Source organism: Lotus japonicus, chromosome 3 (assembly GCF_012489685.1).
Source record: "Lotus japonicus ecotype B-129 chromosome 3, LjGifu_v1.2".
NCBI lineage: Eukaryota > Viridiplantae > Streptophyta > Magnoliopsida > Fabales > Fabaceae > Lotus > Lotus japonicus.
Genome location: NC_080043.1, coordinates 56275001 through 56289188, shown reverse-complemented (window position 1 = coordinate 56289188; position 14188 = coordinate 56275001). Strand labels below are relative to the sequence as shown.

At 35.2% G+C, this 14188-nt stretch overlaps 1 pseudogene; it reads right to left on the bottom strand.

The window, feature by feature from the left end:
* Positions 1-13425: 13425 nt before the first annotated feature.
* LOC130743374 (histone H2A-like) lies at positions 13426-13951 on the bottom strand (annotated as a pseudogene).
* Positions 13952-14188: the final 237 nt, after the last annotated feature.

Genomic DNA, 14188 nt, shown 5'->3' with positions numbered 1-14188 from the left:
AGAACATATAAAAAAACAAAATCCTACCTTGAGGATAGAAAACTCTCACACAGGAGAGAGGAAAGCTCTCACCATGGAGAGAAGAAAGCTCACAAAAGGAGAAGAAAAGGCCTTGAAACCCCCCATCTCACCCCCTTAAGGGAGGGAGGGAGGGAAGAGAACGATGTACCAATTCTGAAACCCTAGCAAAGGAAATTAGGCCCGACAGATTATTTCTAAGATGGTTGAGTGATGTACAACCATCTAAAGAAGTGATTAGTTTCTTAAAAAATGATTGGTAGACATAGCTACTGACCACTTTGGATTAAAATATTTGAAATATATATTATCAATTGAGGAAAATATCCAAAAAAATTACTAAATAAAATTATCAAATCATAAAATCAATTAGAATGTATATTACCATTATTGACCACTTCTTCTTTTTTTTAACAATTGACCACTACTTTTAACAAAGATCTTTCATTAAGATGAAATGGGCTAGGCCCATTACTGACCACTTTTCAATGATTGTTGAAATCTCTTTTTTTGAAATTATGATTACTGAAATCTTAATGGGTTAGGAAAAAAAAGAGTCCATCTAAGAATATGGATTGGACTCTCAAAGTTTAAACTTGATCTGAACTTAACTCACTCAATCCGACCCGAAAATTGCCCAACTTGTTGGTGGCTAGCTCATGGTGGGGTTGGGTGGGCCATCTGCTCGCCCAATTTTTAACTTTATTCTTTTTAATTATTTTATTTATAAACATGTTAAATAAATAAATAAATAAGAAAGAGTGTTCACAAAACAATTACTAATTTCTATTTTCTGAGTTTAATTTTTTCATGTATTAGAAAATTGAGTTTTTACCTGAAATTATTTTTCAGGTGATTTTTTTTTAAAGTGTTGCCCATTAACCAATCTATTTAGCTTAGGTGGAGGGTTTGGCGGTAAACTAGTAACCTGCATTTTAGTCCAACCTTACCTCAAAATATGTTCGTATATTGCGAACCGGCTCGAATGGACACCCCTACTATTAGTATTGAATCAATTTCTAGCATTTACATGTTCATTTTATCAAGTTTTCCCATCATATAGTGACATGTGTCTGATTTTTTAAAACTTACAATTAAGTCTTAACAAATATCATTTATATTTAGAAGTAAAGTTCATTTATCATTGTTTCAATGGAGATAAAGAATGAAATGATTTAAGTTTTTCCTTTTTTTTTTACACCAGAAAGATAAATTATGCCCGTCACGATTCAACCCCTAGACCTCATATGTCCCCCGCTCCTACCACTTGAGCTATCTATCTAAGTTTTTCCTACAAACAAACATGGGATTTTATTTGAGTGTGAAAATATAATGGGAAATCATGAATTTGGCAATATAAAATTTTGATCAATGCACGGAAATATAAATTTGATTAATATGAGGTGTTGGGAAATTTAAGAGCATATATAAGTACCCAGAAGCCAGAACCCAACTTCATGACAAGAAGATGTTCAAAAAGAAGAAAAAAACTTCATGACAAGATCGATCATATATAGATTTCATGATTTTTGCACACAAGTGAATGAATTTAACAGCAAGCATTTACACTTTACATTATTTCATGGTAAAGCAAGAACCAAAAAGAATTAAACTACCAATTCATGTACAGGCCACTGAACGAAGAAGGCAAGTTGAAGCACCAACAACCAAAGCAGCAAACAACGTTGGCAAGAAGAAATCCAAGTGTGACGTGCTCATAACCGCTCGCTCCGGCAAGCACACCACCTCTCTAGGAAAATCCAAAGGAATCCTATAAAATTCAACATGACCATGATGCTGACAAGGCTTTGAAAACGCCGAAGATGGAGACACCGCTGCCATGAAGGCCACAGCAGGTGCCAACGACGCCAGCACCACAGTAAAAATCAAGAGAAAGGTCCATGTGGTGGCGTAGAGTAGCGGCGAGCGCAATGTTGTCGCCGCTCGCCGGAAAATTGAATGGAAGCAAACAAGGGACATGATCAATATTGACAATTGATGAAAACGTATGAATAGCAGAATAGGCCTTCGCAGGAACAGAGTTGTGCGAAGTTAAGGAAGGGGATTCTGTTAGTTGGTTAAGGAGCACTAACAACGTTGGACTTGGACAATTAGAAGGTGGTGTGGATGCACGTTTACATAACTTTGTTGTGATATGACGAAATTGCCTTTGTTATGTTTAGCCTTGTTTGTAGTTCTGTTTCAAGAAACCTTACAATATGGCACATAATTGTTAGTTTAATCGCATTTGGGCATTTTATGGGTATATAATGATTTGAAACGTGCAGAGCCGGCCCGAAGAATATATAAGGTGCCGAATTTGTTGGGCATTGACTGGTTACTTGTGTTGCAATGATCAGATCACCTCTCTCAAGCTCTCCATGGCATCCAAATACATATTATAAAGATTCAATTTTAGGTTTCAACAATTAATGGATAAACATATTTTATTGGAATAATGAGAAGTTTAAAACAGTTGTCAACAGAAAATAGAATGTTTTTGACTTTAATTTGTGTGGGGAAAATGTCTCATGGATGGATGGATTTGCAAAATTTTAGTAGCATTATGTTGTTTTTTCTATGAAGTATTAAAAGTTGGGTTGGTTATTTCAAATTGTTTGGCCCAGAGTAAGTGCGTGCAAGACTTGAGAGTGTGTACATTGGTATTTTGGAAGGATGTTTTTACTCAATTTCTTAAGAAAAACACCATCTTGAGAATGAGGTTTACCCATACCGCTCTAATCTTTGCGACCGTGAAGTTCCCTTTCCACAATTTTATCATAGAAAAAATTGATTTAGTTTAATTTGGATTTGAGCTAAAGTTAAATTTTACCTTAATAAATCTAATGAAGTTGGTTTGTTTTTATTTTTTAAATTCTCCATTTAACTTGAAACAAACTAACTTGATTAACTGGTATCAACTGAGCCAATCGGTGTATCAGTGATTAACCATGTTTTATTTTGTTCATAAGTAGAGATTTCTTGATACATGGCATTTCTTCAAATCTGTGATAAGAGAGAGGATAGGAAGGACTTGGAGTTGGAGTTGTTATATTTGAGAGATTCCTTCCTCTTTCATAAGGTCCCGAGATTTGACAATTATCTTCTCCTCTTTTGGGTTATAGTGGCAACATCTGCAGCAAAGTGGCTATATTGGAACAATAATCCCATAATTAAACTTTTATCCAACAGTAGCACTAGATCTGCAACAAAGTAGCCATATTGGAACAATAATCCCATAATTAGGTGGGGGTCTGATCATGTAAGATGCCCATGGGGATGGAGATATCACCGATGGTAAGTGGAATTTGGCCATTTGGCGTAAAATTTAAGGATGAGTGGAAATTGAGGCGATTTTGGGTTCAAGAGCTTGTTTGCAAGTTGGAGGAGAGGAAAGGGAAATGGTATTCTTATGCGGTAAAGATAATTGTCACGAAGGTTTGAATCTCAACTAACAGATCATATCCTTTGAATGCATATTTTTAGTCAGATCATTAACCAAAAAAAAAAGGTCATGTTTAATCCTCAATTGGTTCTTGCATTTCGCTTTCGAGCTATTTGGCAGCTTTCATTCTTATGAGAAGATCTCATATCATTTGAGAGTTTTTTAAGAAGAGAGGAATGATTTGGGGAATTTTTCAAAATCTCTCTAAAATGAGTGATTATTGTATTGTTTTCCAAAGAATTGTCTAAATAACTCGTTTGAGTTAAATAACTCATCATCCAATTACATTAAAGATAAGTTGTTAGAATTTTATATTTTATTTATTAATTTATTTATAAATAATTTTATTGGTCCATTAAGTTGTGGGTTTGTACAGTGACGGATCCAGTATTTTGTTGTTGTGGGGGATTAAATACTTATAACTTTTTCATCTTAAAAATATATGATATTATTATAAGAGTTAACATATACATTCATAAATTTTCATATTTCAAAAGAACGTTCTTTATAAGCTTTCATATCTTAAAAGCACCGAACATTGTCTTAATTCTCAAAACTATTACAAAAATTATCTCTAGAGAACATGAGTATCTTCCAAGGAAACAAATTTAGTACCATGGTAATCAAAACCGGACCGGACCGGTCGGTTCGACCGGTAGAACCGGGAACCGGTTCCCAAGCCGGTCCAAAACACCCACAAAACCGTCTGGGGAAAGAACCGGAAGTGAACCAGGAGAACCGGCGTAAAACCGGCAGAACCGGTGAAAACCGGCCGGATGGCGGTTTCTGGCGGTTCAAGGTTTTTTTGTGTCATTTTCCATTTTTTTTGTAAAAATGGGTCAGCTCATGCCAAATGAGTGGTGGAGGAGAGGAGAAGGGTTGGTGTGTGGAGAGTGGGAGTGGTAAAACATGCCATCTGTAGCCTTTCTTTTGTTTATGTCTAGCAAGACTGGTTCTCTGGTTTCCTTAGGTGATGCGGCTGCTGCAGGAGTGCAGGGTATAACAAAGTGGGAATATGAAAGTTAAGCAAATTTTAGGGTTTAGGTATTTGTGGGCTGGGCCATATCACTCAATTATTTTTAAAAATTCAAGTACAATCCTTTGTGTAAGTATTTCAAAGGCCTTGCCCATGTAATTATTTTCATGTTACGGTTGGAATTTTTTTTTGAAAAACATGTTATGGTACGGTTTGGTTAATGGCTTGATGCCCCTGCAAGTTGTTTCTTACGTACACATATATATATATATTAAAAAAATGGGTGCAAATATATACTTAGAAAATTTGTTTACTAAGATTTAATTAGAAAATTTACGTCAAAGAAAATCTGTAAAATTTAGTAACACTAAAAAATCTATAAAAAAATATTATAGTGATAAAAAAGAGTAATTTATTTTAATATATTCATACAATATTAATTTAAATATTATTATTTAATTACTACAATACTAACTTATAAAATATAATGAACAATTTTATTAGAGTGATTTTGATGCATGAATTTAGGACAGGGGTGTTAAAATCAAATTCTCTTTGTCCATTTTAAAATAAAATTTTAAAATAATATTGTTTAATTTTTAGCGGTAAAATCGGTTGGACCACGGTTCAATTACGGTTAAACCTGTGAACCTTGAATCGGTGCCCTCACCGGTTTGATCACCGGTCCGGTTTTAATAACCTTGTTTAGTACTCTTGTATTAGAAATGGATCTTTTCAATTGTAAAAAAAATATCATGTTAAGTTTCATTATCTCCTCAATATTATATTAATAATCACCCATTATATTATCCATTATACTAGCCACCTTTATTTCACAATTGCTTATTTTCATTTTGATTTTCACACACCTGTGTGACATAGTCATATTCTAAATAAAAAATATAATTGATAGAAATGAGAGAAAATGAAAGATAATGGGGAGCATAAATGGGGGCATAATATTAGTCTCATTCTACATTGGGGGCATATATAATATCAATCTTATTTAGATCTCAATTATAATATCAATCTTATACTAGTCTTATACTACTTTAGTCATGTTTTAGAAAATTTAACTGGGGGCGTTTGACCTCATGGCTCTAGACGTGGGTACGTCTGTGGGTTTGTAAGTTGTAACCCACATTAATCATTTAGACAACCCGTTTTCCAAATTAGAAAAGTTTGTAGTGTTTTCCAAATTTTGAGTTTTCAAACAAGGAAAGTGTCCTTTCCCCTGTCTTCCCCTCCTCTTCTCTTCCTTTCAAAGTCTTCCTTTCCCTTCCTCAAAACTCTCAAACAAAACCTAATTAACCGATTGAGGGTGAGATCAAAAGATATGTGAGATAGTGAGAAAATGGGAAATGTGCAACAAGGTAAAGGATAGGTGGGATTAAGAAAAACAAAATGACTTCATAAAAGACATAAGAGGAATACTTCTCTAGTATTTAAAGGTCATATAAGAATAGACCTTTCACACCCTTTTTTCTATCACATGTATTCTCCATGAAAGATAACTATATTCGAACTAAGAATATTCACTTTATAGGGAAACTGGCAATTCTAGTGAGAAAATTTTCCATACATAAAATTATAACTTAAACAACTTATTTAAGAAGAATCAAATATACCACATGAATACCTTAATATACCAAATGAACCAAGTCTAACCACTCATTGATACCATCCAGACCCACTCTAGGCATTGTAAATGCGCTTTATGGCCCTAAAATCAAATACATAAAGGAGATAGCTATACAGTGGCCAATCATGGAAATACAAACAGGAATATAGGAATCGAAGAGAAATTAAGAAATATAATAGTTGAAGTAATAATTCAAAAAAAAATGGGTGAAAATGAGCGGAAAATTAATAGGTATTGAATAGCCAATCATTGACATACAACATACTACCTCAATTTAAAACCCAGATTGTAAATGAATGTAAAACTAGCAAACAACATCAGTTCGAAAACAAGCACTGTCAATGTCCACTATGAAAAACTGAATACTACCTACCATTGAGATATAGTATTGAAGCATTTCAAATTGGCTAAATTCATTTTGTGCAACGAAGAAGTGTATAACGCCTAAATCACAAAATAGAACTTGATCGAACAGGAATGGATAAAAACAAGATGTTTTCATTAATGGATAAACCTACCTACAGATGATACAATGAGAACCTTTAAAAAAAAAATAGATGATACAATGAGATCGGAATTTCACTGTCTCCAACACATTTCATCTTCCTATTACAGAAGAAAGACCTAAACAGCTGATCTACTACACCTTAAAAGAAAGACAAGAAATCACTATTCCTAAGAGAACTTCCAATCTGGGCTGTTTATTTGACTCTCTCTCCATTTTCACTCTTTAATCCTGGCCCTTCATCTGTGAGACTTTTTTCTCCTGTATTCTACACTCGCTCTTGTATTTCGCTGACGTCACATAACGCGTTGATGGAGTATGCGAAGAAGGAGAGGAGTGTGTTCATTTTGTGGGTAATCGTCATCCCTCAGGCCTTGTCTCTATAGCGTGAGCGACGTCCTCTGTTCCAGTGGTTAGGTTTAGGTTTGGTTGCAGAAGGGAGCAGCAGTACAAAATGTTAGGTTTTACTGTTGAGCACAATTTTGTGTCAAATTTCGTCACCATAACCCATGTTTCTTCAGATTTCAGATGAGATTTGAGAAGATAGGAGATTTGTAAGTTTGGAAGAAGGAGCAGGATTAAATTTTACGTTTGACAGTTTGTATTGACATGGGTTGTTCGAAAATTTCGTCATTGTGACATACATTTCTTGAGTTTTCTGCTGTTAGGTGGAGATCAGAGGGAGGATAATATATTTTTGGAGTAAATGTTTCATTTGTATACTACTTATCGTCAGTATAAGAGGTGTATCAGAAGCCATTGCTGCTGGATTATTGTCAGGTGATTGTTTTTATGTCAGTTAATTTCTAGAGGTTTGGTATGCACAGTAATCCAGCTAATTTGTTGTTCGCAAGCATGATTCTTTTTATTTCAATTTAGTTGTAATCCATTCTCATTTGTAGCTGTATATAAATACTTCTATTGTGTGGTGTTGTTGGTATTCTTAGTCTAACCTCTTTTCTTTCTGTGTTGTCTCTAACCTCTTTTATTTCTCTGTTGTCTTTATATCTCTACATTGTTGATGGCTTTTACTACTGGTCCATTCCATCCCCTTCGCATTTTAACAACTGGCAAGGATACATGGAAAGTTAAGGTTCGTGTTCTTCGTCAGTGGGAGATGTTTCCTGTTAGTGAGCCTTCCAAACCATATGTGTTGAATCTTATCTTGGTTGATTCAGAGGTTTGCTCTTTTATTTTGTACTTTTGTATATGATTTTTCTGATAATACATTATGTTTAGGTGTAGCAAGTTTTGAATTCATCCTTGGGCATTTTATTTTGGTTATAGGGTGTAAAAATTGAGGCTTACATTAAGAAGAACTATCTTATCAAGTTCAGGGGTGAATTTTCAGAGGTTAATGTGTACAAGATAACTTATTTTGGTGTTTCTGGAAACTCGGGATTTTCGTGCCACTGAACATGAGTTCAAGATATTCTTCAATCATAGAACAAGAGTAGTGCAAGAACATATAGGATTCATTTTCATTGTATCATTAAGTCGGTAACCAATATAGAGTTAGTTGGGTACAGTAATATAAGTAGGGGATAGTAGTGGTGATGGGTGTTATTTGGATTGTTAGATTAGGGAATTCTAAGGAGATAAGCTTAGTCTGTCTAAAGTCTCAATAGTTCTATCCATTTTCTTGAATAAGCCAAGTGTCATAATAATTATCTATATGTATGAAGAAGACAGTGATTAAACAGTTATTGTCAATGTATATGCACTCTTCATACAAGAAGACAAAGGTTTGGTGTGTGTATTTAAGACTCTTTGTGGTGCTTGATAAAGGGTATCTATTTATCAAATTGGAGTTGTAGGGTGCTCACCAGTTCTTAGTCGACTCAATCCTGTTTATTTTTTGTTTGCTCTGCATTGCCCTGTCTTTCTAAGTCAAGTATGCGTGAGAGGTACATTTATTTCACAGAAAAAACACAGTGTCAAGGTTGACTTCCCTGTCCAATTAATCATCCTCTAATTGAGATTGTGCTGTGTTTCCAAATTATGATTACCGTTATTTCTAACCAGTCTTTTTATTGTTTGCAGGGCCAGAAGATTGAGGCAAGTATTTGAAAAACAATGATCTGCAAATTCAGGGTGAGGTTGCTGAGGGTAAGGTGTATTAGTTTATATACTTCTGTCTTATCCTAAATACTGGTTCCTACCGTGCATCTTCCCATGAATTTAAGATTATTTTCAATGCGAGGCTCTAGTGATTCTCTTAAAAACTCAGTTGATATTGAATTGACAACAATGGGAAAATGTAACTTTCTGATCAGTGAGTTGTTGTAACTCTCGAATGGCTACATCATTGCAAGTGGTGGTGTACATGTCATGTGTTATTGATGTGGTTGTATTTCATTCATTATGTTCATACAATTTTTTTTTCCAGATATGATAGGTTTGGTAACTGTCGTCTCTATGGAGAAGCGACTTTCGAAAGGTTCTGAAGTGACAATGGTGATTATTTTGGAGCTCAATGGTAGTTTAAATACATCGTTAATGAAATGATGAATGATTCTTAATTATCTGTCCATGAAACGAGCAGCTTTTACTTAATTATTCATTTGGTAAATATAACAGTGCATAATCTCCAAACCTCTAATTGCAAGTTCCTATCTCCAACACATCACATTTTCTCTTCCACATTGGTTTTCGATTAAGAGTGACATGTTTATTTTGAAATTTATCTTAGTCAGATGGTGAAAGTTTCAGGAAAACATGAATTATTCTAACTAAGGTTGATTTCTTTTGTTGATTATTATAACTAATTGTCGTTAATCTGTTGATTATTATTTCTTTCTTTGTTTCTATGTTGTTTGTTGTAATCTTGGTGTGTTGTTAATATGATCTATCGACATTTTTGTCTGTTTTGAGGTTGAAATTTTATCCCTCAAGCTCGGTCACCAACTCTCTTCCACTTGGTAGTTAGTTTTTTCCCCTTCCTTCCTTTCTCCTAATTTACTGCTTTGCTTTCTGATTCTCCTTCCTTTCTTCTCCAGGTACCCCATTAAGTCGCTCTACTCATAGAAAGCAGTCATGCTGAATGGAGAAGCTTCCATTTGGTACCTTCTGAGTCATCTTCATTTTCTTATTTATATGAGGAGCAAACAGAGATGGCATAAGCACAATAGAGAATAGGTCCTGCATCCTAACATGTTAGGTTGTTAGTCTCATAATGTTATAGTAGTAAGCAAAATGAAGTTTTTCTATTGGTATATACTAACAATGGGTGAAAATTGATCAGTCAGAGCTGAGAAATCTCAGTTCCTTTCTCATTTTCTTATATTCCTTATTTTGCTTTCATCTTATGTAAGTAATTTTAATAACGAACACGTACTAAGGACTCAATGGTTATTGATTTATGTTTTTTTATTAATGGTACAAACTCTGCCAATTGTTTATCATAAAAGATGGCCCTTAGTGTTGGTTGCTGTGGAACACTGTCAAGTCTTTTCATGATCTTAAAAGAGCTTCAAATATTCATGGATGTTAATTAGTTACTTATTTACTTGGTTTGTTTAATGTGCATACCATTATGTGTTAATCATGTATTCTTTATGAGCTTCTTTTAAGATAACTTCTGATGTTAAATGTCCCAATTTGATGTCACTGCTTTAAGTAGGTGGAGTTATATTAGGTGCGGATTACAAGCTGTGTGGACACCGTCACACCAGCACAATTCCGGAATGATTTTTCTTCAAGTGGTCTAAAATATTATAGATTTAGCAAGACAAAAAAGAATACCAAATCTCTATATCCTTAAGTGGTACTTTCATTGGAAGCTAACTTTTGGCTCTAGATGGTGCTTATTGGGATTATGGTCATGTTGGGTAAATGATCATGGCATCACCACATATACCATGCGCTTCATGATTTTCTTAAGTTTTTTTTTACACCTACTTGCTTAATCATTATGAAGGTTTTTTCCCTTTTTTTTTGTCTTTTACCTTTACTCTTTTTGGCTTTGATATGTATGGTTGTGCTTGATCATGTGCTAACTTTGAAATATTTTCTGTTGATAAAGGTTTCACACTTTCACTTCTTCTATGTCCTTTTTGATATTTTAACTAGAGCCAGAACCGCATCCTTTTCTTTCCCAAAGGATTTTATTATTGTTGGCATTGCTAGAAATAGAACTTTTCCCAAAGATTTTCCTCTGGATATTGAATTTGACAACTGTCTTGTACTCCAACTTTGAGTGGTCAAGTTTGAATTTGGGCACACCTGCTTCAAGCATTCAGCCAATTAAATAGAAGCTTTCTCTACCATTAAGGAAAGAGTCATATTTGTTTCTTATTGTTTACTACTATTTTCCCCTAATGAGCTAGCTACATGTCACTGCTTTTATTGAGGTTTCCATGACCCTGCTTCTTCTGTCATGTGTATTTTTTTGTTATTAAGCTCCTGTGCCTATGTTCGTTGCTTCTCATATTATTTCTAAATTTGGTTTTTGTTTAGTTTGTGAATTGGTATGTGTTGGCTCACTGCATCTCCTTTTGCTCTCCTTTCTATTTTGGTTTCATTACAGATTATTGTGGAGTTAATTTTTTTTATATGACCAATTTTGGTGCTTAAATTTGTAGGATATTTCTTGCTGCTTCACGTATAAGATATTGGCATTTGCTCATGTAATTTTATCTTATATATTATCTCATCATGTTTCCACTACTATAAACCTTTTGAATTTGTTTTGTTTTCCTCCATAGTAATTTATGCCTATATCTTGTGTGTAGAATGAATAAGTGAATATATGGAGATCGAAAGACAAGCACGGTAATGAATTCATAGGTGGTTTGGCTAAGGTCTCGATGCTTCCATGGAGACCTCCAATGCTGGAAGAGCACTTACACATGATCTTCAAGGGAACTATACTGTCGTCTTCACATCTTTTTTTTTAAATTATTTCCTTAATTTTTTTTAAAGGAAAAAAACTTGAGTAAATAATTTACAAAAAAGATAGATTGTTAAATTGAATCTTTGTGCATCACAATGAACCAATAAAATTATTTATAAATAAATAAAATATAAAAATTATATTCCACTTATCTTAAATGTGATTGGTCCACCTAGGATCGATATGGATTATTTAATCCAAACTTTGTCAATGGTCATTTAGACAATCATCGTCTATAATGGAAAAGATTACAAATTATTGATATGTAAATTAATTTGTTCATCTTAATAAATTAAAGAATTAATTATGTTAAATCGTAAAATCGCTTGTCCGTGCATTGCACGGAAACAGGCAACTATCCTAGTGTACACACAAAACAAAGATTAATTAACTAAGGGTTAAAAACTATAACCGTTCCTGAACTTTGAGCGAGTTTTGAAAACCGTCTCTCGCCGGAAAATTATCTGAAAACCATCCTCAGACTTTGATAAACAAATTTGACCCGTCCCCCCGACAACCTCAGGTCCGGCAATCGCTGACTTGCCCGTCCACGTGGATTTTTTTTAAATAATTAATATTTCCTAATTTTTTCCTAATTAACCCTAAATCCCCAAATTAACCCTAAATCCCCAAATTGATAGAAGGGTTAAAATCTTAAACCGTATTTCATCCTTTTCACTGCTTCATCTTCTCCTCATTTTCTTCTTCTTCTCCCATTACCCATCATCAGGAGATTCACCACCACCATCGTTTTCCTTCATCTTCTTCTCCTCTTCTTGCTCACTGCTTCGTCTTCTTCTCCTCTTCTTTCATATTACCCACGCTTTTCTTTCAAGACCCACACGAGGCACTCTAGACTAGATCTGGGTTGGGGTTTTCTGATTTTTTGGGGTTTGTTTGTGGTTGGAGGTAGTGGCTCGGCGCTGTGATACTCTAGACTAGATCTTCTTATTCTTATTCTTCTCATATTACCCAGGTTTTGCTGGAAGGAGGAGGAGGTTAGGGTTTACTGGAAAAGAGAACTTAACCAGCAATTTTGATTCTCACTTACTGCTACTTGCCTTCTCTGTTCAGGTTTGATTTTTGGTTTGCCATTTCTTCTACCCTTATGTGCAGATCTGATTTTTGGTTTTCCGATTCTTCTTCCCCTTCTTCTGGAATTTGGGATTTTTGGATTTATGTGAATTTTTTTGGTTAGGGATTGGGGTTGCTATCAGGGTGAAGATGCGATTATGGTTGGGATATGGAGAATGAGGGGCGGGGGTTGCGGTGCAGGTTGGGGTTCGGTGTTGATTTTTGGGTTGTTCCACTGCAGAGAAGATAGTGGTTTCTGGGTTGAGATATGGAAAGTGTAGCATGTTTTCAGGTTTTGGGGTGTTCTGGGTTAAGGTTGTTTCTAGGTCTTGTGATTTTGGGTTGATGGTTTTTAATTTCTGGAACAGAGAAGGGACTGGGCTGGGGTTACGTTGGAGTGAGGGAGATGGGGATGGTGGGAAGAAGAAGAAGAAGAAGAAGAAGAAGAAGAAGAAGAAGAGAAAGAAGATGATGATGATGATGAAGACGTTAATGAAGAAGAAGAGATGCAAATGTTGTTTTTGTTTCTGGAAAATGTCGTTGAACAATATGAAGTTTTTTTTTCTTAATTTGTATATATTTTTTAATTATTAATTTTAATTATCTGATTTGGAATTAAAAAAAGTCATATGTATTCATTAATCCACGTAAGCTTCCATCTTGGACCTCATTAAATGGCGTGGAAGTATCCCAGCCCACACGTAAGCATGGTGGCCGGACCTAAGGCGGCCGGAGGGACGAGTTCAAATTATTTTTAATAGTCTGAGGACGGTTTTCAGATAATTTTCCGGTGAGAGACGATTTTCAAAACTCGCTCAAAGTTCAGGGAATGTTATAGTTTTTAACCCATTAACTAAAATCAGAACCCAATCTAAGCTTTCTTTGGCGATTTGGCAGCCTTCTTAGACAGAGACTTGGGTTCCTGAGCAGCTTTCTCAGCGGTCTTCTTAGGCAAAAGCACAGGGTTGATGTTAGGAAGAACACCACCATGAGCAATGGTGACACCAGCTAGCAACTTCCCCAGCTCCTCATCGTTCCTCACAGCAAGAAGAACATGCCTCGGGATAATCCTGTTCTTCTTGCTGTCACGAGCTGCATTTCCAACCAGCTCAAGCACCTAATCATATCAACAAAGTTAGGGTTCCATTTTCAAATCACATAGAATTGAAATTGACAATTACCTCAACAGGGAGATACTCCAAAACGGTAGCAAGGTACACCGGAGCACCAGTTCTGACACGCTAAGCATACCTTCCTTTCTTCAAGTACTGCCCGATTCTTCCGACAGGGAATTGAAGACCGACCTCCACTGATTTTGAAACTGGCTTCTTCTTTGGGCCTCCACCCTTTCTTCCTCCAGCACCTTTCTTCACCTTTCCCGTGGTGTCCATTTCCATAACCCTAGATTCTAGCTTCGAAGTGCGATGCGAAAAAGTGGAGTATGGTGATGATGGTGAGTTGAGGTGGATGATGCGTTGGCGCGGTTTTATATGGCACTTAAATTCGTTGCGGATCATTGTAAGGATCTTGTACTAACAAAGAGAAACAATACTTAGGAACATAGCAATAATAGCAACAGAGAAAAACATAAATAACATAAGACAAGGCTGCAACAACGCAAGGGATCAGCAAGC